We start from the raw sequence: 27,000 nt of genomic DNA, 5'->3' as shown, positions 1-27,000 counted from the left end.
ATTATGAAGGGCTTAGCGGCTCATGTGATCTTTCCAGCAGAGGAAAATAATTTGTACTTGAAGAATACAGTCACATCGGATGATTCATGCAATATCTGAAAGCAAATGTGGGGGCAAACAATGCTTAAATATTTAAATGTCTGGAGATTGACACATTGATATTAAAACTGTTCTCTGTGTAATTTCCTTTCCTGCTCTTTGGTGAGTGTGTGTGGAGCCGGCGCGGGTACGGCGCCATTATATGGGGAGAGGAAACAAGAAAGACAGTCCACATTCAGATCAGGCTTCTAAAAGGCCACCGGTCAGCTTCCAATTTACTAAAATTGGAGGTATATGAGTATGATAGTCTGGAATGTGCTGACTTTGAAACGGGCATGAAGTGCGGAAATACAGTGTATAGATAGGTAGATAGATAACATGAGGAGGTAGAGGAAGGAAAGGAAGGAAACCGAAGGAGAGTAATGGAAGGAAGGAAACTGACCGAGCGTAATGGAAAGGAAAGAAACTGAAGGAGAATAATGGAAAGGAAAGAAACTGAAGGAAAGTAATGGAAAGGAAGGAAACTGAAGGAGAGTAATGGAAAGGAAGGAAACTGAAAGAGAGTAATGGAAAGGAAGGAAACTGAAGGAGAGTAATGGAAAGGAAGGAAACTGAAGGAGAGTAATGGAAAGGAAGGAAACTGAAGGAGAGTAATGAAAAGAAGGAAACCGAAGGAGAGTAATGGAAAGGAAGGAAACTGAAAGAGAGTAATGGTAAGGAAGGAAACTGAAGGAGAGTAATGAAAAGAAGGAAACCGAAGGAGAGTAATGGAAGGAAGGAAACTGAAAGAGAGTAATGGAAAGGAAGGAAACTGAAGGAGAGTAATGGAAAGGAAGGAAACTGAAGGAGAGTAATGGAAAGGAAGGAAACTGAAGGAGAGTAATGAAAAGAAGGAAACCGAAGGAGAGTAATGGAAAGGAAGGAAACTGAAAGAGAGTAATGGTAAGGAAGGAAACTGAAGGAGAGTAATGAAAAGAAGGAAACCGAAGGAGAGTAATGGAAGGAAGGAAACTGAAGGAGAGTAATGGAAAGGAAGGAAACTGAAGGAGAGTAATGAAAAGAAGGAAACCGAAGGAGAGTAATGGAAAGGAAGGAAACTGAAGGAGAGTAATGGAAAGGAAGGAAACTGAAGGAGAGTAATGGAAAGGAAGGAAACTGAAGGAGAGTAATGGAAAGGAAGGAAACTGAAGGAGAGTAATGAAAAGAAGGAAACCGAAGGAGAGTAATGGAAAGGAAGGAAACTGAAGGAGAGTAATGGAAAGGAAGGAAACTGAAGGAGAGTAATGGAAAGGAAGGAAACTGAAGGAGACTAATGGAAGGAAAGGAAGGAAACTGAAGAAGAGTAACAGATGGAAAGGAAGGAAACTGAGGAAAGAAATAAAAGGAAAGGAAACTGAAGGAAAGTAATGAAAAGAAAGGAAACTAAAAGAGTGTAACGGAAATGAAGGAAACTGAAGGAGAGTACTGGAAAGGAAGGAAACTGAAGGAAGCAATGGAAAGGAAGGAAACTGACGGAGAGTAAGGAATGGAAGGAAACTGAAGGAGATTAATGCAAGGGAGGAAACTGAAGGAGAGTAAGGAACAGAAGGAAACTGAAGGAGAGTAATAGTAAGGAAGGAAACCAAAGGAGAGTAATAAAAGGAAAGAAAGGAAATGAAGGAGAGTAACAGATGGAAAGGAAGAAAACTGAGAGTAATGGTAAGGAAGGAAACTGAAGGAGAGTAATGAAAGGAAGGAAACGGAAGGAGAGTAATGGAAAGGAAAGAAACTGAAGGAGAGTAATAGTAAGGAAGGAAACCAAAGGAGAGTAATGAAAGGAAAGGAAGGAAACTGAAGGAGAGTAACAGATGAAAAGGAAGGAAACTGAGGAAAGAAATAAAAGGAAAGAAAACTGAAGGAGAGTAATGAAAGAAAGAAAGGAAACTAAAAGAGTGTAACGGAAATGAAGGAAACTGAAGTAGACTAATGGAAAGGAAGGAAACTGAAGGAGAGTAATGGAAAGGAAGGAAACTGAAGCAGAGTAATGGAAGGAAGGACACTGAAGGAGAGTAACAGATGGAAAGGAAGGAAACTGAAGGAGAGTAATGGAAAGGAAGGAAACTGAAGGAGAGTAATGAAAAGAAGGAAACCGAAGGAGAGTAATGGAAAGGAAGGAAACTGAAGGAGAGTAATGGAAAGGAAGGAAACTGAAGGAGAGTAATGGAAAGGAAGGAAACTGAAGGAGACTAATGGAAGGAAAGGAAGGAAACTGAAGAAGAGTAACAGATGGAAAGGAAGGAAACTGAGGAAAGAAATAAAAGGAAAGGAAACTGAAGGAAAGTAATGAAAAGAAAGGAAACTAAAAGAGTGTAACGGAAATGAAGGAAACTGAAGGAGAGTACTGGAAAGGAAGGAAACTGAAGGAAGCAATGGAAAGGAAGGAAACTGAAGGAGAGAAATAGAAAGGAAATAAACTGAAGGAGAGTAATGGAAAGGAAGAAAACTGAAGGAGAGTAATGGATGGAAGGACACTGAAGGAGAGTAACAGATGGAAACGAAGGAAACTGAGGGAGAGTTATGGAAAGGAAGGAAACTGAAGGAGACTAATGGAAAGGAAGGAAACTGAAGGAGTGTAATGGAAAGGAAGGAAACTGAAGGAGACTAACGGAAAGGAAGGAAACTAAAGGAGACTAATGGAAAGGAGGGAAACTGAAGGAGAGTAAAGGAAAGGAAGCAAACTGAAGGAGAGTAATAAAAGGAAAGGAAGCAAACTGAAGGAGAGAAATAGAAAGGAAAGAAACTGAAGGAGAGTAATGGAAAGGAAGAAAACTGAAGGAGAGTAATGGAAGGAAGGAAACTGAAGGAGAGTAACAGATGGAAACGAAGGAAACTGAAGGAGAGTAATGGAGAGGAAGGAAAATGAAGGAGAGTAATGGAAAGGAAGGAAACTGAAGGAAAGTAATGAAAGGAAGGAAACAGAAGGAGATTAAAGGACAGGAAGGAAACTGAAAGAGACTAATGGAAAGGAATGAAACTGAAGGAGAGTAACAGATGGAAAGGAAGGAAACTGAGGAAAGGAAGAAAAGGAAAGGGAACTGAAGGAGAGTACTGAATGGAAAGGAAGGAAACTGAAGGAGAGTATCAAATGGAAAGGAAGGAAACTAAAAGAGGTTAACAGATGGAAAGGAAGGAAAGTAAAGGAGAGTAATGAATGGAAAGGAATGAAACTGGAGGAAAGGAAGAAGAGGAAAGGAAAGGAAACTGAGGAGAGTAATGAAAGGAAAGAAAGGAAACTAAAGGAAGGAAAGGAAAGTGAAGGAAAGAAAATGACAGAGAGGAGAGAGTAACAGATGGAAAGGAAGGAAACTGAGGAAAGGAAGAAAAGAAAATGAAACTGAAGGAGAATAACAGATGGAAAGGAAGGAAACTGAGGAAAGGAAGACGAGGAAAGGAAACTGAAGGAGAGTACTGAATGGAAAGGAAGAAAACTGAAGGAGAGTAATGGAAGGAAGGACACTGAAGGAGAGTAACAGATGGAAAGGAAGGAAACTGAAGGAGAGTAATGGAAAGGAAGGAAACTGAAGGAGACCAATGGAAAGGAAGGAAACTGAAGGAGTGTAATGGAAAGGAAGGAAACTGAAGGAGACTAATGGAAAGGAAGGAAACTGAAGGTGAGTAATGAAAAGGAAGGAAACTGAAGGAGAGTAATGAAAGGAAAGGAAGCAAACTGAAGGAGAGTAATGGAAAGGACGAAAACTGAAGGAGAGTAATGGAAGGAAGGAAACTGAAGGAGAGTAACAGATGGAAAGGAAGGGAACTGAAGGAGAGTAATGGAAAGGAAGAAAACTGAAGGAGAGTAATGAAAAGGAAGGAAACTGAAGGAGAGTAATGAAAAGGAAGGAAACAGAAGGAGACTAATGGAAAGGAAGGAAACTGAAGGAGAGTAATGGAAAGGAAGGAAACTGAAGGAGAGTAAAGGAAAGGAAGCAAACTGAAGGAGAGAAATAGAAAGGAAAGAAACTGAAGGAGAGTAATGGAAAGGAAGAAAACTGAAGGAGAGTAATGGAAGGAAGGAAACAGAAGGAGAGTAACAGATGGAAAGGAAGGAAACTGAAGGAGAGTAATGGAAAGGAAGAAAACTGAAGGAGAGTAATGGAAAGGAAGGAAACTGAAGGAGAGTAATGGAAAGGAAGGAAACTGAAGGAGAGTATTGGAAAGGAAGGAAACTGAAGGAGAGTAATGGAAAGGAAGGAAACTGAAGGAGAGTATTGGAAAGGAAGGAAACTAAAGGAGAGTAATGGAAAGGAAGGAAACTAAAAGAGGTTAACAGGTGGAAAGGATGGAAAGTAAAGGAGAGTAATGAATGGAAAGGAATGAAACTGGAGGAAAGGAAGAAGAGGAAAGGAAAGGAAACTGAAGGAGAGTAATGAAAGGAAAGAAAGGAAACTAAAGGAAGGAAAGGAAAGTGAAGGAAAGAAAATGACAGAGAGGAGAGAGTAACAGATGGAAAGGAAGGAAACTGAAGAAAGGAAGAAAAGGAAAGGAAACTGAAGGAGAATAAGAGATGGAAAGGAAGGAAACTGAGGAATGGAAGAAGAGGAAAGGAAACTGAAGGAGAGTACTGAATGGAAAGGAAGTAAACTGAAGGAGAGTAACAAATGGAAAGGAAGGAAACTGGAGGAAAGGAAGAAGAGGAAAGGAAACTGAAGGAGAATAACAGATGGAAAGGAAGGAAACTGAGGAAAGGAAGACGAGGAAAGGAAACTGAAGGAGAGTACTGAATGGAAAGGAAGAAAACTGAAGGAGAGTAATGGAAGGAAGGACACTGAAGGAGAGTAACAGATGGAAAGGAAGGAAACTGAAGGAGAGTAATGGAAAGGAAGGAAACTGAAGGAGACTAATGGAAGGAAGGAAACTGAAGGAGTGTAATGGAAAGGAAGGAAACTGAAGGAGACTAATGGAAAGGAAGGAAACTGAAGGAGAGTAATGAAAAGGAAGGAAACTGAAGGAGAGTAATGAAAGGAAAGGAAGCAAACTGAAGGAGAGTAATGGAAAGTACGAAAACTGAAGGAGAGTAACAGATGGAAAGGAAGGGAACTGAAGGAGAGTAATGGAAAGGAAGAAAACTGAAGGAGAGTAATGAAAAGGAAGGAAACTGAAGGAGAGTAATGAAAAGGAAGGAAACAGAAGGAGACTAATGGAAAGGACGGAAACAGAAGGAGTGTAATGGAAAGCAAGGAAACCGAAGGAGACTAATGGAAAGGAAGGAAACTGAAGGAGAGTAATAAAAAGGAAGGAAACTGAAGGAGAGTAATGAAAGGAAAGGAAGCAAACTGAAGGAGAGTAATGGAAGGAAGGACACTGAAGGAGAGTAACAGATGGAAAGGAAGGAAACTGAAGGAGAGTAATGGAAAGGAAGGAAACTGAAGGAGACTAATGGAAAGGAAGGAAACTGAAGGAGTGTAATGGAAAGAAAGGAAACTGAAGGAGAGTAATGAAAGGAAAGGAAGCAAACTGAAGGAGAGTAATGGAAAGTACGAAAACTGAAGGAGAATAACAGATGGAAAGGAAGGAAACTGAGGAAAGGAAGACGAGGAAAGGAAACTGAAGGAGAGTACTGAATGGAAAGGAAGAAAACTGAAGGAGAGTAATGGAAGGAAGGACACTGAAGGAGAGTAACAGATGGAAAGGAAGGAAACTGAAGGAGAGTAATGGAAAGGAAGGAAACTGAAGGAGACTAATGGAAAGGAAGGAAACTGAAGGAGTGTAATGGAAAGGAAGGAAACTGAAGGAGACTAATGGAAAGGAAGGAAACTGAAGGAGAGTAATGAAAGGAAAGGAAGCAAACTGAAGGAGAGTAATGGAAAGTACGAAAACTGAAGGAGAGTAACAGATGGAAAGGAAGGGAACTGAAGGAGAGTAATGGAAAGGAAGAAAACTGAAGGAGAGTAATGAAAAGGAAGGAAACTGAAGGAGAGTAATGAAAAGGAAGGAAACAGAAGGAGACTAATGGAAAGGACGGAAACAGAAGGAGTGTAATGGAAAGCAAGGAAACCGAAGGAGACTAATGGAAAGGAAGGAAACTGAAGGAGAGTAATGAAAAGGAAGGAAACTGAAGGAGAGTAATGAAAGGAAAGGAAGCAAACTGAAGGAGAGTAATGGAAAGGACGAAAACTGAAGCAGAGTAATGGAAGGAAGGAAACTGAAGGAGAGTAACAGATGGAAAGGAAGGGAACTGAAGGAGAGTAATGGAAAGGAAGAAAACTGAAGGAGAGTAATGAAACGGAAGGAAACTGAAGAAGAGTAATGAAAAGGAAGGAAACAGAAGGAGACTAATGGAAAGGAAGGAAACTGAAGGAGAGTAATGGAAAGGAAGGAAACTGAAGGAGAGTAAAGGAAAGGAAGCAAACTGAAGGAGAGAAATAGAAAGGAAAGAAACTGAAGGAGAGTAATGGAAAGGAAGAAAACTGAAGGAGAGTAATGGAAGGAAGGAAACTGAAGGAGAGTAACAGATGGAAAGGAAGGAAACTGAAGGAGAGTAATGGAAAGGAAGAAAACTGAAGGAGAGTAATGGAAAAGAAGAAAACTGAAGGAAAGTAATGAAAAGGAAGGAAACTGAAGGAGAGTAATGAAAGGAAGGAAACAGAAGGAGACTAATGGAAAGGAAGGAAACTGAAGGAGAGTAATGGAAAGGAAGGAAACTGAAGTAGAGTAATGGAAAGGAAGGAAACTGAAGGAGAGTATTGGAAAGGAAGGAAACTAAAGGAGAGTAATGGAAAGGAAGGAAACTGAAGGAGAGTATTGGAAAGGAAGGAAACTGAAGGAGAGTAATGGAAAGGAAGGAAACTAAAAGAGGTTAACAGGTGGAAAGGATGGAAAGTAAAGGAGAGTAATGAATGGAAAGGAATAAAACTGGAGGAAAGGAAGAAGAGGAAAGGAAACTGAAGGAGAGTAATGAAAGGAAAGAAAGGAAACTAAAGGAAGGAAAGAAAATGACAGAGAGGAGAGAGTAACAGATGGAAAGGAAGGAAACTGAGGAAAGGAAGAAAAGGAAAGGAAACTGAAGGAGAATAACAGATGGAAAGGAAGGAAACTGAGGAAAGAAAGAAGAGGAAAGGAAACTGAAGGAGAGTACTGAATGGAAAGGAAGTAAACTGAAGGAGAGTAACAAATGGAAAGGAAGGAAACTGAGGGAAGGAAATAGAGGAAAGGAAAGGAAACTGAAGGAGAGTAATGAGAGGAAAGAAAGGAAACTAAAGGAAGGAAAGTAAAGTAAAGCAAAGAAAATGACAGAGAGGAGTGAGTAACAGATGGAAAAGAAGGAAACTGAGGAAAGGAAGAAAAGGAAAGGAAACTGAAGGAGAGTACTGAATGGAAAGGAAGTAAACTGAAGGAGAGTAACAAATGGAAAGGAAGGAAACTGGAGGAAAGGAAGAAGAGGAAAGGAAACTGAAGGAGAATAACAGATGGAAAGGAAGGAAACTGAGGAAAGGAAGAAGAGGAAAGGAAACTGAAGGAGATTACTGAATGGAAAGGAAGTAAACTGAAGCAGAGTAGCAAATGGAAAGGAAGGAAACTGGAGGAAATGAAGAAGAGGAAAGGAAAGGAAACTGAAGGAGAGTAATGAGAGGAAAGAAAGGAAACTAAAGGAAGGAAAGTAAAGTAAAGCAAAGAAAATGACAGAGAGGAGTGAGTAACAGATGGAAAGGAAGGAAACTGAGGAAAGGAAGAAAAGGAAAGGAAACTGAAGGAGAGTACTGAATGGAAAGGAAGTAAACTGAAGGAGAGTAACAAATGGAAAGGAAGGAAACTGGAGGAAAGGAAGAAGAGGAAAGGAAACTGAAGGAGAATAACAGATGGAAAGGAAGGAAACTGAGGAAAGGAAGAAGAGGAAAGGAAACTGAAGGAGAGTACTGAATGGAAAGGAAGTAAACTGAAGGAGAGTAGCAAATGGAAAGGAAGGAAACTGGAGGAAAGGAAGAAGAGGAATGGAAAGGAAACTGAAGGAGAGTAATGAAAGGAAAGAAAGGAAACTAAAGGAAGGAAAGGAAAGTAAAGCAAAGAAAATGACAGAGAGGAGAGAGTAACAGATGGAAAGGAAGGAAACTGAGGAAAGGAAGAAAAGGAAAGGAAACTGAAGGAGAATACTGAATGGAAAGGAGGGAAACTAAAAGAGGGTAACAGATGGAAAGGAATGAAAGTAAAGGAGAGTGATGAATGGAAAGGAAAGAAACTGGAGGAAAGGAAGAAGAGGAAAGGAAACAGAAGAAGAGTAATGAATGCAAAGGAAGAAAACTGGTGGAAAGGAAGAAGAAGAAAGGAAAGGAAACTGAAGGAGAGTAATGAAAGGAAAGGAAGGAACTGAAAGGAAAGAAAATGACAGGAGAGAGAGGAAAGGAAAAAGGAAAGGAAGGAAATTAAAGAAGAGTAATCTATGGAAAGATAGGAAAAGACAGGAAGGAAAAGAAAAGATAAGGTAAGGAAGGCGAGGGAAGTAAAATATAGGAAGGAAAGGAGCGGTAGGATAATATAGGAAAGGAAAAGAGAGGAGAGGATAGGAGAGGAAAAAAAGGAAAGGAAGATAAGGAAAGAAGTGGAAAGGAAAAGAGAGGAAATAAGGAATATGAGTATTTACTCATTATAAATGGAAAGGATAGAGAAGGAGAGGAGAGGAAAGGAAAAAAGCAAAATAACCAAAAATATGGAAAGTAAAGGAAAGTAGAGGCAGAAAAAGAAAGGAGAGGTAAGAGAGAAGAGAGGAAAAAAGGAAAGGATAGGAAAAGAGAGGAAGGACAAAATAGGAAGGAAAAGAATACAGAAGTTAAGGAAGGAGAGGGAAGTAAAGAGCAATGAAAGGAGAGGAAAGGAGGAAGGAAGGAGGATGGGAGGAAAGAAGGAAGTAAGGGAGGGAAAGGAAAGGAAAGGATAGGAAATGAGAGTACAAAGGGAAAGTAAGATAAGGAAAGAAGTGGAAGGGATGGAAAGGAAAGTAAGGAAATGAGAGTAGAGGAAGGAGTGGAGAGGAAAGAAATGAGAGGGGAGGAAAAAAAGAAAGGAGTAGAAAGTAGAGGATGGAAAGGAGAGCAAGGAAAAGAAAACAAAAGGTAAGGAAGGCGAGGGAAGTAAAGAAGAGAAAGGAAAGGAAAGGAGAAGAAGGAATGAAAGGAAACGAGATCAATGAAAGAAAATAAAAGAAGAGGAAGGAATGAAAGGAAAAAAAGAGGAAGGAAAGGAAAGGAGAGTATGGAATGGAGAGGAAGGAAAGGAAAGAAAAGAAAAAAAAAGAAAGAAAGGTAAAAAAGAAAGATATATAAGATAGTTAGACAGACAGGTATATGTGTGATAGATAAACAAACAGACAGACATGGGGGTATAGATTTAGGTGCTTGTGACTGCTGTACCCGTGGTAGTTACACTGCTGTATATAGTTCCATGTTTAATCCTGGGTATATAGACCCCACATGCAGAATAATTTTCCGTAGCCTGTAACGTTACAGCAGTGCCGATCACTGAGGGCCGCGGCTGCTGTTTCCAGCGCTCCGGCTGGCGGGATCCGTCTGACCTCAGGCCGCTCATTTGCTGTCTGTGCTCCTTGCATACTAAATCATTCTGCTGGGATCGTCCTGAAAGTGATGAATTGTAACTAAATTGTTATTCCTCTTCCAGTCCGACTCATTGGAAAGGCCATTTAACAATAATAAATAACTTGATAAAAATGACTTTTAGATAAAAGCTTCTGTGGCTGGAAATGTCATTGTATCAGCGATTGTGCTCCGTGCTTTAAATACTTACACCTGGCATTCTCCGCCATCCGTCATACAATTGCTCAGGGTTTTTGCCGGGTTTCAGAAAAAGTGCAAATCTCTATCCAAAATTACAGCCCAATTCAGAGCAATGGTTCTATTAGTAGTACGCCTGTACAGTCAGAATAATAGGGGACTTTCACATTTTTAGTTGTAAAGTGACTTATAGTTAACCTGCCACGGGTCACGTGACAAACTATCCATGTGCCGGCCCTTAACGTTCATCAAATTTCAATATAAATTCCAATTTCTCTCAATGTAAATACAATAGAGTATCTTGATACAATAACAACACATTCAGCAGGCTGCAATTCCCACCATAACCACCGGAGGGCCACATCCAGAATAAACATCTCCCAACAGAATATCACAAAATCACATTTTTTTTTATATATACTTGTTTTTTAACAGGTTGGCATCCCAAAATATAAGTGATAGTTCCTGATTTTGTCAAGTAGGCCAATGTGGCCTCGTATCTCTTACCCCCTCTAGCCTTCTTGCCTAATGATTGGACAAAAGCCCCTCCTACCATATGTCCTGGGCAGAGAAGGACAGAAAAGAGAGTATAGACATTACAACATGGGATTGCAGCTGATTCTTTCTGTGAGGTAAAACCTTTCTCTGCCTGTTTTTAAACATGTTTTACTTTACAGAAATAATCAGCATTGATCTCATGCTGTCCTGTCTTTATACTCTCTTTTAAATCCTCTCCTGCCCAGGAGATGTGGTATGATCAGACCATGTCCCTGTACAGTCAGACACGACCATTGAATGTGTTAAATAAAAATGTTCCTGTGCTGAGATAATCATATATATGTGTCCCTACTGTGCAATGGCCGTGTCTGACCTTACAGGGACATGGTCTGATCATACCACATCTCCTGGGCAGGGGGGAAGGAAAAGAGGATACAGAAATTACGGCATGGGGGTCATAGCTGATTCTTTCTGTGAGGTAAAACATTCCTCATCCTATTTTTAAATGGTTTACTTTACATAAATAATTAGCTTTGATCCCATGCTGCATTGTCTGTATACTCTCTTGCATCCTCCCCTTTCCAGGAGATGTGGTATGAGAAGACCATGTCTCTGAATAGTCAGACACAGTAGAAGTGAGGAAGTATATGGACTCGGCACAATATCCTTAAAAATAACTTGAATCCTTTATTGAAAAATATTATTAAAAATCAGCCAACAACGCATTGCACCAAACATAATACAGGAGAAACTTTTGCATTTGGTGCAATGCGTTGTTGGCTGATTTTTAATAATATTTTTCAATAAAGGATTCAAGTTATTTTTAAGGATATTGTGCCAAGTCCATATACTTCCTCACCTCTACTGCTTCACCGGCGTGGACTTGCCGGAGGACTCCGTGCACCCTGAGGATTTCCGTGGCGTCGGATGACAGGTGAGCTGAAAACCACTCTACTATTGTGTATAGTCAGACACAGCCATTGGATATGTTAAATAAAAATGTTCCTGTCCTGAGATAATCTTATATATGTGTCTCTGCTGTGTACTGTGTAATGGCCGTGTCTGACCATACAGGGACATGGTCTGATCATATCACATCTCTTGAAAAGGGGAGGATGCAAAAGTACCGTATATACAGACATTACAGCACGGGATCACAGCTGATTATTTCTGTAAATGTTTAAAAACAGGCAGAGAAGTGTTTTACCTCACAGAAAGAATCAGCTATGATCCCGTGCTGTAATATCTGCATACTTTTTGCATCCTGCCCTGCCCAGGAGCTATGGTATGATCAGACAATGTATCTGTACAGTCAGACACAGCCATTACACAGCACCGTGTTTTCCCGAAAATTATCCCTATTCTAATTTTCAGACTTTTCGAAGTAAGGCTTAAATATAAGCCCTACCCCGAAAATAAGCCCTAGTCGCGGTTCAATAATGAAGTTTCCATGCAGCTAAAAAAGTTAGAGAATACAGAAGGGCACTTCAATATAGAAAGCAGACACCCCCCAAAAGAGAGAAGTTAGAAGACAGAAGACCCCACAATCATACTAACCAAACCATGAATAGAAGGCTGTGGAATGTGAGGACCTGTGGTGGAACACGCACACACACACACGGTGATACCGTACTGCTCCGGGAACCTGGGATACAGTGGAATGCGAGGACCTGCAGTGGAACGCGTTGAGGCCCTGAGGTGCAATGCATCGAGGACCTGCGATGAAATGCATCGAGGACCTGCGGTGGAACACACACACAGACACACACACACATGGTGACACCATACTGCTCTGGGAACCTGGGATACAGTGGACTACGATGACCTGCAGTGGAACACATCGATGCTTTTCACCACAGGTCCTCAATGCACTCCACTGTAGGTCCTCCATGCGTTCCTGTGCAGATCCTCACGTTCCACATCACTGCCGGCAGGAAGCAGTACGGTGCCACCAGACGTTTCTCTGTGTATGATGTGCCTGTAATCTGATGTGTGTAGGTGAGTGAGTGCCAGCCGGAAGCAGGGGAGGACCGCTGTTGAGCATACAAGGAAGGACCTGCTGGGCGTGCAGGAGGACCTGGGAGTGACTCAGATGTCTGGGGACTGGTATGATTCTTCTGAGGGGTATCTGCATTTTTTGGAGGGTAAACCTAACCCCTACCCATGTTTCCTCAGAAATAAGCCCTACCTTGAAAATAAGCCCTAGCACATTTTTCAGGGCAAATCAATATAAGACAGTGTCTTATTTTCGGGGAAACACGATACACAGCAGGGGCACATTTCATATATCAGCACAGGAACATTTTTATTTAACACATTGAACTTTTTATTCTTCCAAGATCTATTGATTTAAATCAACTTTATTTATTTGAAACCCCTTTAAAAGTAAAATTGGATTTTCATAAAATCTACGAAAACATTTCCGGTAATGTTAAAACTACTCCTTCACTTTTAATAAGAAATGTTTTAGTCTTTTCTTGGCAGGGAGAAGATCAATATTATTAAAGTGCATGAGCGTGAGTTTGGGAAGTTGGGAATGTTTCATACCAGATAAGTCGTGAGTAATTCGGCACAGAGAAAAGTGACAGTAATTACAGTTCCTAGAATCCTTCGCATGTGTAAAAAACTCTTCTAGGTCATCACTGGGGTTTATATATCAGGTTAATTAAAAAAAAACACTGAGTTTAGAAGATGTAAAGAAATAAAATAAAATTGAAAAATCTCAGCAATTCTACTGTTAAAGGGAATCTGTCAGCTGGATTTCTCCTCCGCTCCGTGGCACAACCAAGCCACTGGTCTGAGCTGTCAATCATCAGGAACACTCCTTATCCAAACAAGCAGGCAACAAAGCCATTGGTCCAAGCTGTCAATCATCAGGAACACACCTCCCCTGAATAAGCAGGCAACCAAGCCATTGGTCCAAACGGTCAATCATCAGGAACACACCTCCCCCAAACAAGCAGGCAACAAAGCCATTGGTCCGAGCTGTCAATCATCAGGAACACTCCTTACCCAAACAAGCAGGCAACAAAGCCACTGGTCCGAGCTGTCAATCATCAGGAACACACCTCCCCTGAATAAGCAGGCAACTAAGCCATTGGTCCAAACTTTCAATCATCAGGAACACACCTCCCCCGAACAAGCAGGCAACCAAGCCACTGATCCGAGCTGTCAATCATCAGGAACACACCTTCCACAAACAAGCAGGCAATAAAGCCACTGATCTGAGCTGTCAATCATCAGGAACACACCTCCCCTGAACAAGCAGGCAACCAAGATACTTGTCTGAGCTGTCAATCATCAGGAACACACCTCCCCTGAACAAGCAGGCAACCAAGATACTTGTCTGAGCTGTCAATCATCAGGAACACACCTCCCCTGAAAAAACTTGCAACTAAACCACTGGTCCGAGCTGTCAATCATCAACACACCTCACCCAAACAAGCAAGCAACTAAGCCACTGTTCTGAGCTGTCAATCATCAGGAATGCATCTCACCCACACAAGCAGGCAACCAAGTCACTGATCTGAGCTGTCAATTATCAGGAACACACCTCACCCAAACAAGCAGGCAACGAGACCACTGATCTGAGCTTTCAATCATCAGGAACACACCTCACCCAAACAAGCAGGCAACAAAGCCACTGATCTGAGCTGTCAATCATCAGGAACACACCTCCGCAGAACAAGCAGGCAATGATGTCACTGGTCCAAGCTGTCAATCATCAGGAACACACCTCCCCTGAGCAAGCAGGCAACCAAGCCACTGGTCCAAGCTGTCAATCATCAAGTACACACCTCCCCTGAACAAGCATACAACCAAGCCACTGGTCTGAGCTTTCAATCATCAGGTACACACCTCCCCCCGACAACCAAGCCACTGGTCCGAGTTTTCAATCATCAGGTACACACCTCCCCCCGACAAGCAGACAACCAAGAAGCACCATTTTTGAAAGACAAAACATGGAACAAACCCATTAAAAAGAATATTTTAATCTACCAAATTATTTGTATGTTCATGTAGCTCTTTCAAAGACGATTCCAGCAATACCTTTACATGGCCGGTTCATTCCTCTATTACTGAGAAATCAGCATTTGAATCGATATGCAAATGTGGCTGAAGAACTATTTGAAGCCTCCGTTACTCTAGCTCTATACCCTGCCTAGCTCTGCCTCCACCTACCTGACTGACAGGCTCTATGCAATGTGACTTAAGGCAAAGGAGTTGTTAGTCAAGCTAGAGAAGGTGACACTGGGTGGAGAATAGAGCTGGAGTGACGGAGGCTTCAGATCTTCAAATAGCTCTTCAGTCTGATTTGCATATTGATTCAAATGCTGATTTCTCAGTAGTGGAGGAATGGACCGGCCATGTAGAGGTATTGCTGGTATTGTCTTTTAAAGCACTACATGTCCACATAAATATTTTGAGGATGAAACCCTTCTAACAGATTTTCTTTAAAGGGTTTATCCCATTGCTTTAGCAGCATTAGAGGAGCTCAGAGACACTGAAGGTGGCCAGAAACATATAGAAAAGAGTTTGTAATCACTCAGTTCCTTGCCTAGGAGACCAGTTATCACGGGGTATATACAGATGGAACAGGGGCTCCTAGGCTGCCCTAAGACTGGGGCCCTTGCACTGTCCCTTATCTCGAAGGTAGGCTTGATGGTAGCCAGGTTCGAGCCCCCAGCGTGATCCTGTCTCCTGTCCAAGCTGTGATCATTCTCCCCCCAACCCTGAAAGTGGGCAGGGAACCTAGAAACCAAAACCCCACAAATAGGCACAGACAAGGGTAAACAAAAATCCACACACACTTCATTTAAACACGAAGGGGGGACAGTATGTGAACATGGGAGTAAAGCAAAAGGAGTAGGGAATTAACGCACAACTGGAGGACTCATGCACCACACACCACACAAAACCGCAACTTGTAGATCACCATATAACAGGATAACCACAGGAACCAGGAAGCAAAGCTATAACCGGCACTCCGCCCCAGTATACAGAGCCTTATAATGGGGAAAGCAGCTGGTGATCAGCAGTCTAAGCAACCAGCAGATGATCACAAGCCAGCAGGAATTAACTCCTGCTATACTGGAAAGCAGTGAAGCTAGAAAAAGCCAACGCCCATGACAGTCTGTGCAACTACGTGATCCCAGGCTGCTTATCTGACTCTGCAGTGTGAATTGAGTCCAACACTGCCATGACACCCAACGAGTGCAATGCTGAACACAGCATGACATCGGTCACAGCTGCAGAGGTGACCGGTAGCCTTGGCAATAAGCAGTAAAATAAAATAAAAAATCTCCATTCTTGAGAAAGGAAAGAATTTTTAATGAGTTAAATTGCAAAGCTACTTGTCTGCCTGTTGCAACGTTACCTATTTATCAAAATGAGACAAATGCTTTTACTATCATCTTTTCATTTAACACTATCTTGTTCTCCATTCCAGTCACAATTGCAAATATATGTAAACTTTTACCTGATTTTTACAAGCTTATGTTTGGCTGTAAGACAACTGCCTGCAGCAGAAGCCCTTCCTCACAGCCTTCTGCAGTTTTACCTATTTAAGAAGATTTATTTTTATTTATTTTTTAATTACTATTTATTATATTTATTTATTTTACTTATTTTGGAGTGTGGGAGGAAACCGTAGAACCTGGAGAAAACCCACGCAAACACAGGGAGGACATACAAACTCCTTACAGATGTTGTCCTTTGTTGGATTTGAACCAGGATGACCACGAGCCGATCCCTTTAAAATCTATTTTATTTAAATCAAATACATCTTGTTTTTTCCCAGTCACAACTAAAAATATATAAAGGATTTTGTCCTTAATGATTTTTCTTATCTCTGGCTGTAAGAGAACTGACTGAAGCAGACACTTTCTCCCAAATCTCTGTCTGAGCATTACATTTCACTTATTAGTTTTTCCCTCAATTTTCTGTGAGCCAAATATGAAGGAACTGTCATGCTAGGTTACGGGGAAATCCCAAGCGAAAGGTAAGAAGGAAAGGGGACCCCTGTGTCTAGGGAAAGGGAAGATGGTGACCCCCTGACCAAACATACTGCTGGTACCTGGGGTCCTTCACCACCCTAGAAAGATTTTGTACCTATGTGCTGAGCTGGATACCTGATATCCCTAGTGCTGGACTCTAAATAGGGAATGGAAGGGATGAGCGCTTCGTCAACCCCACTAAATGCTAAAGGAAAGCACAAGGGGCACACACACAGGGTAAAAATGCATGAACTATTGAACTACTACACATCTGACACAGTTCAGCAAGCTTCAGCAACAATACGCCAAAGGAGTACAAGCCACCTGCTTGCAACCAGTGCTCATTTGAACTGAATAATATTACCAGCACCAATCTAGGGAAGAAGGGAGTATGTAAGCACAAGGGTAATATCAATAATCAGCAGCTGGATGGAAGGAGAGCTCTACTGGGCCCTAAAGGGGAATAGATGAAAATACAGCAGGAAAGCCACCCAGTACAATGAGTACCAACAGCACGAAGAACAGGGATCATATACACAGCCAAATACTGTGATCTTCTATTGCCAGAAACCACAAGGATGTCTGTCACCCGTGACACACCTGTGACAGGAAACCAGATGAAATTAATATTTTGTTTCTCTAAGATTCCGAACAGCCTGTTCCAATAAGTACAAAAATCCTCCATACATGGAGGGCAAATTTTATCTCTGTCTACACTTATTTATTTCTACATTTAACAAACTTTAGGCTAATTTTCATCCCTGCGTAAGACCCCAACTAACCCATAACGCTATAGTCGCCCCAGAAGCAAGATAAAATATCAGGATTGGACATCAAATTTTGTCACTGGGTGTCCAATAAAAGTTGGAAACCCCCTTTAATTTAAAAAAACCAACAATTTTTAGGCCCTATGCCTAAAAGTTAAAAAGGTTTGATGTATCAAAGACATGATCCTGGTCAGACCCCTTGCCAGAACATTGAATCCCTCATCCGTGGTCCTCCTCATCATTAGGTCTATCAACTAGTTTTATCAACTTTTTGATTCTTGGCATCATCCTGTACTTTATTGTTTCATGCCGTCCTGGCATTTTGCCAGTACTCGCGAGCTGGAATCAATATGTCTGTTGCATGTCATTGCACACTATTAAAATGATTTACAATGGTATTTGGTAGACAAGTCAGATGGTTATTCAATTCTTGCAGACCTTAGAATCCAAAAATAATGACGGAGCACTTCTGCTCTTTAATGCACATTTAATCTGCTAACAATCTTGTAGGGAGAGAACAGCTCTGCCCAGTTAACGGGAGATTTCTTTTTCACAGCTATGGGGGACAAAAACACATAAAGGAGTAAAAGGATACTTAAGAATAAATGTCTCCCAATATAAGGGTATATGAACGACTCATTGATATGAACAAACTAGCAACCATAGGATTGTGAAAAGTCTAAAACTTAAAGGGGTCGTCGGGACTTTAACAATGGTCTATCATTAGGATTGGACATCAATATATGACCTATATACTATACTATACTATATCTATACTATATGTCAGCCTGCACCTCTTCCAACTGATGGGATCACTAACTATAGGTTTTAAAGACCGTGTGTGAAAGAAGCATTACTGAGCATGTGCGACCACTGTTGTGGTGGTCGCACATGCTCCCTACAGTTCCATTCTTCCAGTGGTGATTTATTATGTTTGGCTTCTCCTCTTGTGCCACTATTTCTTCTTTGCTGTCTTTTTTATTTTGTTTGTGTTCTTTTATGTTGAATTATTATACAAGAATAACCCAAATAACGATTTTATACTTTTCCTCTCTAAAACTGCCCCATCGATTTCCACACTTTGTATGTTTTAATTTGTGATTGTTAAATGATTACAAATTATGGTCGGAGCTATCAAGAAACCGCCTGGAAATATTGACCAAATTAATTCTTTTACATTAAACTGGAGGCTCCGTCTAGTTTTCTGGAATTCTGACCACTGAACATTGGATTGTATTGAGAATTGGACTAAAAATTCTGTGAACTGTCTATCAAATAGCAAAGCAGATCTTCCAGCCATGAGCCAGTGAGTAGACCAAGGTAAGATAGCCCAAGGCAAACTGCAGGTGTGAAGCCATCCCTACAAAGTCATTGCCAATATTAATTATTGTAATACTGCCCCCAATGAATAAACATATGGAGATAATATATTGGAATAAAAGGTTTCAAATGTGACAACCAATTTTCTGAAACCGAATTTGCTAAAGGAAGTTGTTCCTTTCCGTCCCCCACACCTCTTCTCAGCTCGTCTCTTCCTCTATACTTTGACTATCTCTTACCTGCTTTTATTTTCTATCTATAGCTTTTATTTTTTATTTTTTCCTTCTTTCCTTCCTTACGCCTTCCACCCTTCTTTCTCATGCCTTTTCTTTCTTCTTCCTTTCCTCCCTCACTTCCTTTCATTTTTCTTCAATCATTTATTACTCCCCTCTTCCCTTTTGTTCTTCCACAATTCTTTCCTCGCTCCATTCTTTCTATCTCCCTATCTTCTTCACTCCCTTCCTACTTTCTTCCATCTTCACTCCCTCCTCATTTTCTTCCTCCCATCTTTTCTGCACCCTTCTCACTCCCTTTCTTTATTCCTCCCTTCCTTCCTAGCTCCCTTCCTCCCCCCTTTCTTACTTCCTGCTTTTCTTCCTCACTCACTTCCTTTCCCCCTTTCTTCCGTCCTCCCTTTCTTTATTCCTCCTTTTTTTTCCTCCTTTTATTTCTAGCTCCCTTCTCCCTCCCTGTTGTTATTCTTAATTTCCTTCTGTGCTTCCTTTCTCTTTCCCTTTCTTTCTACCTGCCTTTCTCTTTTCATTTCTTTCTTCCTCCATTCCTCCCTCTTTTTCTTTCTTCTTCCCTTCCTCACTCCTTTCCTTTTTATCTCCCTTCTGTGCTCCTTTTCTTTCTTCCTAGCTTCCGTCTCTCTCCCTTTTTTCTTCCTCCTTTCCTTTCTTGTCCCCTTCTTCCCCTTAATTCTTCCTTCCTCATTTTCTTCCTCCCTCTCCTTCTTTCTTCCTCATTTCCTTCCTCCCTCTCCTTCTTTCTTTCTTTATTCCTCTTTCTTGCTTCCCCCTCCTCAATCTTTTTCTTTCCCCTTCCTCAATCTTTCTTTTTCTTTCTTCCTTCCTTCCTCCCTGCCTTCCTATCTCCCATCTGTGCTCCTTTTCTTTCTTCCTAGCCCCCGTCTCTCTCCCTCTTTTCCTTTCCTGCCCCCTTTCTCCTTCCCTTTCATTCTTACTCATTTCGTCACTCCCTTTCTTTCATCCTTCACTCCTTCCTCTCCTTCTTTCTTCCTCTATTCCTCCCTTTCTTTCCTCCTCCTTTCTCATTCTCTTTTTTTCTCTCTTCCTTTCTGCCTTCCTTACACCCTTCCTTTCTATCTCCCTTCCATGCTCCTTTTCTTTCTTCCTAGCTCCCTTCTCCCTACCTTGCTCCTTTCCTTCCTTATTTTCTTTCTCCTTCACTTTCATACTTATTTCCTCACTCCCTTTCTTTCACCCTTCATTCCTTCCTCTCCTTTCTTCCTCTATTCCTCCCTTTCTTTTTTCCTTTCTTCCTCCTTCCTCGTTCTTTCTTTCTCTCTTTCTTTCTCCCTTCCTTACACCCTTCCTTTCTTTCTCCCTTCCATGCTCCTTTTCTTTCTTCCTAGCTCCCTTCTCCCTCCCTTTCGCCTTTCCTTTCTTATTTTCTTCCTCCTTCCCTTTCTTTCTTACTCATTTCCTTGCTCCCTTTCTTTCTTCCTCCATTGCTCCCTCTCCTTCTTTCTTTCTCTATTGTTTCTTTCTTTCTTCCACCTTCCTCGATCCCTTTCTTTCTTCTTTCCTTCCTTTCTCCCTTCCTTTCTCTCTCCCTACCATTCCCCTTTTTTTTCTTCCTCCCTCCCTTTCTTATCCAGCTACTCTATTCCTCAATCTATCTCAGCTTTATCGGTGTTGTGTGTATTTATCAGTCTACCTAGTATCCAAAAAAGACATTAGTCAGAAAAATATTTCCTAAAATGCGAAACATCATTGGCTCATATACGTTGTGACATTTTGTCTAACGAAATAATGAGTCTTTCTGACGCTTATATTTTTTTGGTTGAAATGTTGCCACATAGGAGCTAATAGAGTCCAATATTCTAGTAAATATTTTCTGAAGTTCTGTTTTGGGATTCTATGTATTGGAGGACGTGGTTAGGTGATGGGAGTTGTGCACCGGGGTTCTGGGTGCCTGACGTTTCGCCTTTGGGATGTAATGAGGTGCCGCGTACATCCTTATTGTAGGCTTAGTCTATCCATTGTGGACATTTTCATTGGGGACTATCTGACTTATCTGAATCCATTTCTATAACTGAAACTCCATTATGTAAATTACCAGGCAAAGTTTTCGATATTTCCAGTTTTGCGTTAATAGTTTTTTTCCTCAATGCCTGCTCCCAATTAACCTTCCATAGTTCATTTAATCACTAAACTGCACTTTCTAATGTCGGCATTTTTATCTTGTTAATTGCATTTTTTTTTTCAAATGCATCTTTTGATTTGAAATCTAATTACATTGCTATCGCCAGAACAGAGATGTTGTAAAACCCCTTCTGTTATTGATAACTTCAGTTCATTACCAAACGAAAATGAGTCTTATCATTGCCGCTTTTCTAACATTGGATTTCAAAATCATCTAAAAAGATGCCGCTTCCCCCACCCAACCCCTCGGAGGAGCCGGCAGAACGCCTTGCACTCCTATCACTTTAGCTATTACCTATTTTAGGTTTTGTTCTTATTGTTACTATTGTTCTTCGCCAACCGGCACTGAGCAGGGAGCCGGGCCACTCATAGGAATAGCTAAGGTTGTACATTACTAAAAATCTTTTGACATTTGAATCTGCCTGCATTGATGAGAATTTTACCATGAGATTCAGTTGACAGGCAATTGATTTTCTAAGAATTAAAAAAAACTCCAAAGCCTCCAAATTGCCCTGAAAATATGCACACATGTGCAGTACTAAAACCACACTGAACACGGAAGCAGCAGCTGCCAACGATATGTCTCTCCCCAGCACTGTCTCATAGGGTGTGACTCTCCTAGTTCACAGACGGTGACTCCCCTAGTTTATAGATGGTGACTCTCCTAGTTCACAAAAAGTTAAGGGGGCTTTACACGCTACGATATCGTTAATGAATTATCGTCGGGGTCACGGTGTTTGTGACGCACATCCGGCGTCATTGACGATATCGCAGTGTGTGACAGTTGTCGCGGGCGGGGAGGAGGGTGTCAGCACACCACGCTCACCCCTTCTGCTCGGGTCCAGTGGCTGCTGCTCAGTGGTGGCTCGAGCTGTGGGCCGGATCCCGGGGGTTCTCGAGCGGCACTCCTCGCCCGTGAGTGAAAGGGGGTTGTTGGGTGTGGGAATAGTTTATTGTCCGTGACGCCACCCACGGTTGTGGTGATTTCACCACCGCTGCTCAATATGGGGATCCCGGGGATGGTGATGCGGAGCAGCCAGGTGTTGTGTTGCCCCTCCGTGGGTAGGGGTTGGTGATCCCGGGGCCCGGTGATGAGATGGGAGATGCAGGGCCTGGTGGGCGCAGGGACGTGGGGGCAGCTCTGTGCCTTGCGGCACTGTGGTACTCACTCAGCCTGAGACGTTGACACAGTTTTACGGTAAACCACACGGCTGGAAAGACGGTTCCCACAGACGGCTGCACTTGCTCTCCCAGTAGGTGACGGTGATGTCCCTTTTCCTTGCACCTTTGTTTCTGTGTTGGTAGCGATGGATTCCCACCGGTAACCCGCTCCCCGACTTCAAGCTGGGCCGGAGGAGCTCTACTCTTTGCCCGCAGGCGCTGGCCCTGAGAGACTGGTGCCTTGGCGGTGGCGGTGTCTCTCCTACTCTGGTTGGGCTGTTGCCTTCAATCGGGACTTGGTTGTTGGGGGATCTACGTCCCCTTCACTGACGGATTTGGCAAATTATGGCGACTCCTAGCCTTGCCGGGGTCCGAGAGGCCCCTGCCCTGGTGCTGACTGTCCTTCGGTACACTGCTCCAGACCGCCGGGCCACTACCCGTCCGCGGTCCTTCCAGGAACTTCCAAACGGTCCCCCTCCAGACAGTCACCGTCGTTGCTGACCCGTCCTGCACACAGCTGGACTAACTTCAGGCTTTTCACTCTTTTTATTTCCTGTCACCACTCTTGCTTTCCTCCTTTACCACTTTACTTCTTTCAACTTTCACTACTTGTCTACTCCTTTCACTTCCTCCTCCTAAACTGAACTCCTCACTCAAGCCCTGCCTGGGCTAATCTGCCTGGTTTCTCCCGCCTCCAGAGCTGTGAACTCCTCGGTGGGCGGAGCCAACTGCCTGGCCCACCCCCTGGTGTGAATCATCAGCCTCTGGAGGAAGGCAACAAGGATTTTTGGTTAGCTTTGGTGTTCCTAACTGGGATGTAGGGTGTGGTGGTGTGATGACCTGTGTCCCCTGGCTTGCCCAGGGCGACACACACTTATGAGCGACCTTAAACGATCGCAAAAGCGGCCAAAATCGTTTGCCGCGGAGAGGTCGTCCTGAAACAAAAAATTCTTTTTGTGTTTATTAGCAATGTTGTTCCTCATTTCTGCGGCAGCACACATCGCTGTGTGTGACACTGCATGAGCGACGAACATCTCCTTACCTGCCTCCACCGGCAATGTGGAAGGAAGGAGGTGGGCGGGATGTTATGTCCCGCTCATCTCCGCCCCTCCGCTTCTATTGGATGCCTGCCGTGTGACGTTGCTATGATGCCGCACGAACCGCCACCTTAGAAAGGAGGCGGATTGCCGGCCAGAGCGACGTTGCAGGGCAGGTAAGTGCGTGTGACGGGGGTAAGCAAGGTTGTGCGGCACGGGCAGCAATTTGCCCATGTCACACAACCGACGGGGGCGGGTATGATCGCTTGCGATCTCACTAGCGAGATCGCAGCATGTAAATCCCACTTAACTCTCCTAGTTTATAGACGGTGACTCTCCTAGTTGACAGATGGTGACCCTCCTAGTTGACAGACAGTGGCTCTCCTAGTTGACAGTCATTGACTCCTAGTTAACAGACAGTGACTCCCCTAGTTCACAGACAGTGATTCTCCTAGCTGACAGACATTTACTTTCCTAGTTGACAGACATTGACTCTCCTAGTTGACAGACATTGACTCTCCTAGTTGACAGACATTGACTCTCCTAGTTGACAGACATTGACTTCCCTAGCTGACAGACATTGACTCTCCTAGTTGACAGACATTGACTTTCTCAGTTCACAGACTTGGATTCTCCTAGTTGATAAACATTAACTCCCCTAGTTTACAGACATTGACTTTCCTAATTCATAGACAATGACTCTCCTAGTTCACAGAAAGTGACTCTCCTAGTTCACAGATAGTGATTCTTCTAGTTCACAGTGACTCTCCTAGTTCACAGACAGATACTCTCTTAGTTCAGACACAGTGACTCTCCTAGTTGACAGTCATTGACTCTCCTAGTTCACAGAAAGATACTCTCTTAGTTCACCAACAGTAACTCTCTTAGTTCACAGACAAGGACTCTCCTAGTTCACAGACAGAGACTCTCTTCCTTCTCTCCCCTATCAATTATATCTGTATTATTTCATTTTCTCACACACTAATCTTCATCACACACTTGCATCCAAATTGTTTCTCTCATCTCTTTTCATTACCATTTTAATCCTCCCTGATTGCTGTATATAAAGCACTAAAAATATAAAGAGCATTCATTTAGCTGTTTCATCCCATCTCAGAGATCATGTGATCGTCAGGTGAAATAAAGCTGCAGGAGATGTTTGATCTTTGCAGACCAAGATCAGCTCAACAGTATAGGTATGTGCCTAAATTTTTCCAACATTTATTAACCTCAATTACAAGGGAAATCAGAAAAAAATAATTATTAATAATAATGTTAAAAATACAAAAAAAAATATGTAGGTTGCCCCTCAAAAAAAACTACTAAAAAGAATGAACATAGGCACAAGAATGTCAATAGGACTTGCTGAGCTTATACTGCTTACTACTTACACAACATCGCTTACACCCGTCACACTACTTACCTGCCTAGCGACGTCGCTGTGGCTGGTGAACCGCCTCCTTTCTAAGGGGGCGGTTCGTGCGGCGTCACAGCGGCGTCACTAAGCGGCTGCCCAATAAAAGCGGAGGGGTGGAGATGAGCGGGCTGAACATCCCGCCCACCTCCTTTCTTCCTCATTGCGTGCGGCCACAGGTACGGTGATGTTCCTCGTTTCTGCTGTGTCACACATAGCGATGTGTACTGCTGCAGGAACGATGAACAACCTGCGCCCTGCAACAGCAATGATAATCGGGATAGCAACGACTGGTCAACGATCAACGATATGGTGAGTATTTTTGATCGTTAATGGTTGTTCCTGCGTTTCACACGCAACGACGTCGCTAATGAGGCCGCATGTGTGTCACGAATTCCGTGACCCCACTGACATCCTGTTAGCGATGTTGTTGCGTGTAAAGCCCGCTTAAGGGTTTGTGATAACTGAGTCTTTGTGAGTTCTAAGTTTTTAAGGGTCCTATATTGTTTAGGAGAACTTGGAGACTTTCCTCTCAATTTGTGCTCCAAAATTCCTAAAAAAACCCCTCTTAGTACACACATACTTTTGGAGAGGTTCTGCTCTGAAAACTCAGCAAAAAAACAGAGTGAACACACCCTGCCTGTCACAGATATGCAAAAACACATCACCATTCCAATCAAGCAGCTTAAAGATAGCTCAGCCTCTTATAGCAGTCAAAATACTTCACTTAACGTGGGTGAATAAGTCTCTATATTTTTTACTCTCTGGGGGCGTGAACGTTTCCCTGTATGATGCGGACCAATCATAAGCAGGCAGCAACATTCAGGGGAGAGAAGGACACACCCCCACAATGACTTATAGCAGGTTTTTCATTGTACGAGATGTCATGATACAGCTCTGATGTTCTGAAACATAAAGAGGGCGGGTCCAGTATCAACGTCCACAGGAAAATGTATGTGGCAGTTGATGCCAGACCCGCCCTCTTTTTTTTCTGGATTACCTTCATAGAGGGAACGTGCACCGCCCCAGGATCTTGCTTCCACTAAAGTTGTGGTGAGCTGGATTACTATTGTTTTTTCTATGTAGGTCTGTTTCCTGGTCTGCCCTCTTGTATGAGCTTCTACTCACTAGGCTCCTCCCATAGCACTATCACTGCCCCTCCCCCACACTGTCTGCCTAGATATTTATGAGTAAGTACGCTTCTGATCTCACTGCAGAAGGATTAAAGGTTGAGCACAGCTGACATAATGCTCATTTTGTGTCACACAGGGGGTAACCTGCCTGTTCTGGGCTTCTCCTATGTGAGATGTAATGACAGCAGCTCTGATTTTACTACATAAGGATTACAAGTTAATAACAACCAAGATTAGTGTGATTACTGACACATCTCGAAGTACAACAGAGCTGACAATGCTATGAAATGAGGAGAGCTGTTAGAAAGGTTTGTATTGCGACACAGCTAAACTCAGCTGTACTGCCCCTTCCCTCACACTGACTCATGTAGGAGGTTAGACCAGGAGATCAGGGCTGTATCATCACATCACATACACAAAAATCTGCACTAAGCTATGGTGGAGGCCTGTCCTTCTTTCCTTTCAATGTTGCTAATTGGTCAACTCATGCAGGGAGAAAAAGTACATGCCCAAGTGAAAATTCTCTGCTACCACCCACCTGGACATTTTGGAAATTAACTCATTAGGGGCCAAATACCTTGATTGCTAATATATCCGCAATAGAGAGGATAAATTAAAAAAGGGGGTTTTATTGTTCTGCAGCCACTATTACATTCTGTTGTCCCAATGTGACTGTAGGATAGTGAAGGACAGGGGGCTCCTACACTGTCCCTCATACTAAGAGACCCTAGGATATCCCTGACCCCTTGATTACCACTGAATAGTGATGAGCGAGTACTAAAAAGCTCGGGTGCTCGAAGCTCGGGCCGAGCCTCCCAAGATACTCGTGTACTCGGCCCGAGCAACGAGCCCAATGTTATCCTATGGGAGACCCGAGTATTTTTGTGAAATGACCCCCCGGCAGCATGTAGAAACCCTAAAAATGGCACAAAAGTCTCAGAAGAGTGCTCAAATGACATGGCAACAGCATGGGGAAGACCCCTTGAAGCATTTATCACTGAAAATTCACAGCTGTGAACAATTTTGTCCGCGTTTTACGCCATTTTTACGGACTCACCAGAAAACCTTCCAAAATGACCCCAAAATGATTTTTCATGGCGGAAATGTTAAGGGCACATACCCAATAGTGAGATAGAGCTGGTGTATATTACTTTTTGAGATTAATACATGAAAGATTTTACGTGAAAACATTGTGTGGCACTCCGATGTCCCTGAGAAGAGACGTACATGAAGGCCTCTTGAGTCTAATGTGCCCATTTTGAGGAACTGAGTCTTTGTAGTATTTTCCTTTGCCAGGGCAGTCCAAAATTGTGAGGTTCACCAATGCCCCTGCATACAGACGTGCATGAGGGCCTCAAAACATTAAGTGTCCATTGTCAGGAAGTGGGTGTATTATAGTATAGCCCTTAGGCAGGGCAGCCAAAAATTGGGAGGCTCCACATTGTCCCTGGATAGAGACGTGCATGATGGCCTGTAAACCTGAAGTG

This window comes from Anomaloglossus baeobatrachus, chromosome 12 (assembly GCF_048569485.1).
Source record: "Anomaloglossus baeobatrachus isolate aAnoBae1 chromosome 12, aAnoBae1.hap1, whole genome shotgun sequence".
NCBI classification, from domain to species: Eukaryota; Metazoa; Chordata; class Amphibia; order Anura; family Aromobatidae; genus Anomaloglossus; species Anomaloglossus baeobatrachus.
Note: the sequence above shows the minus strand (reverse complement) of the source record.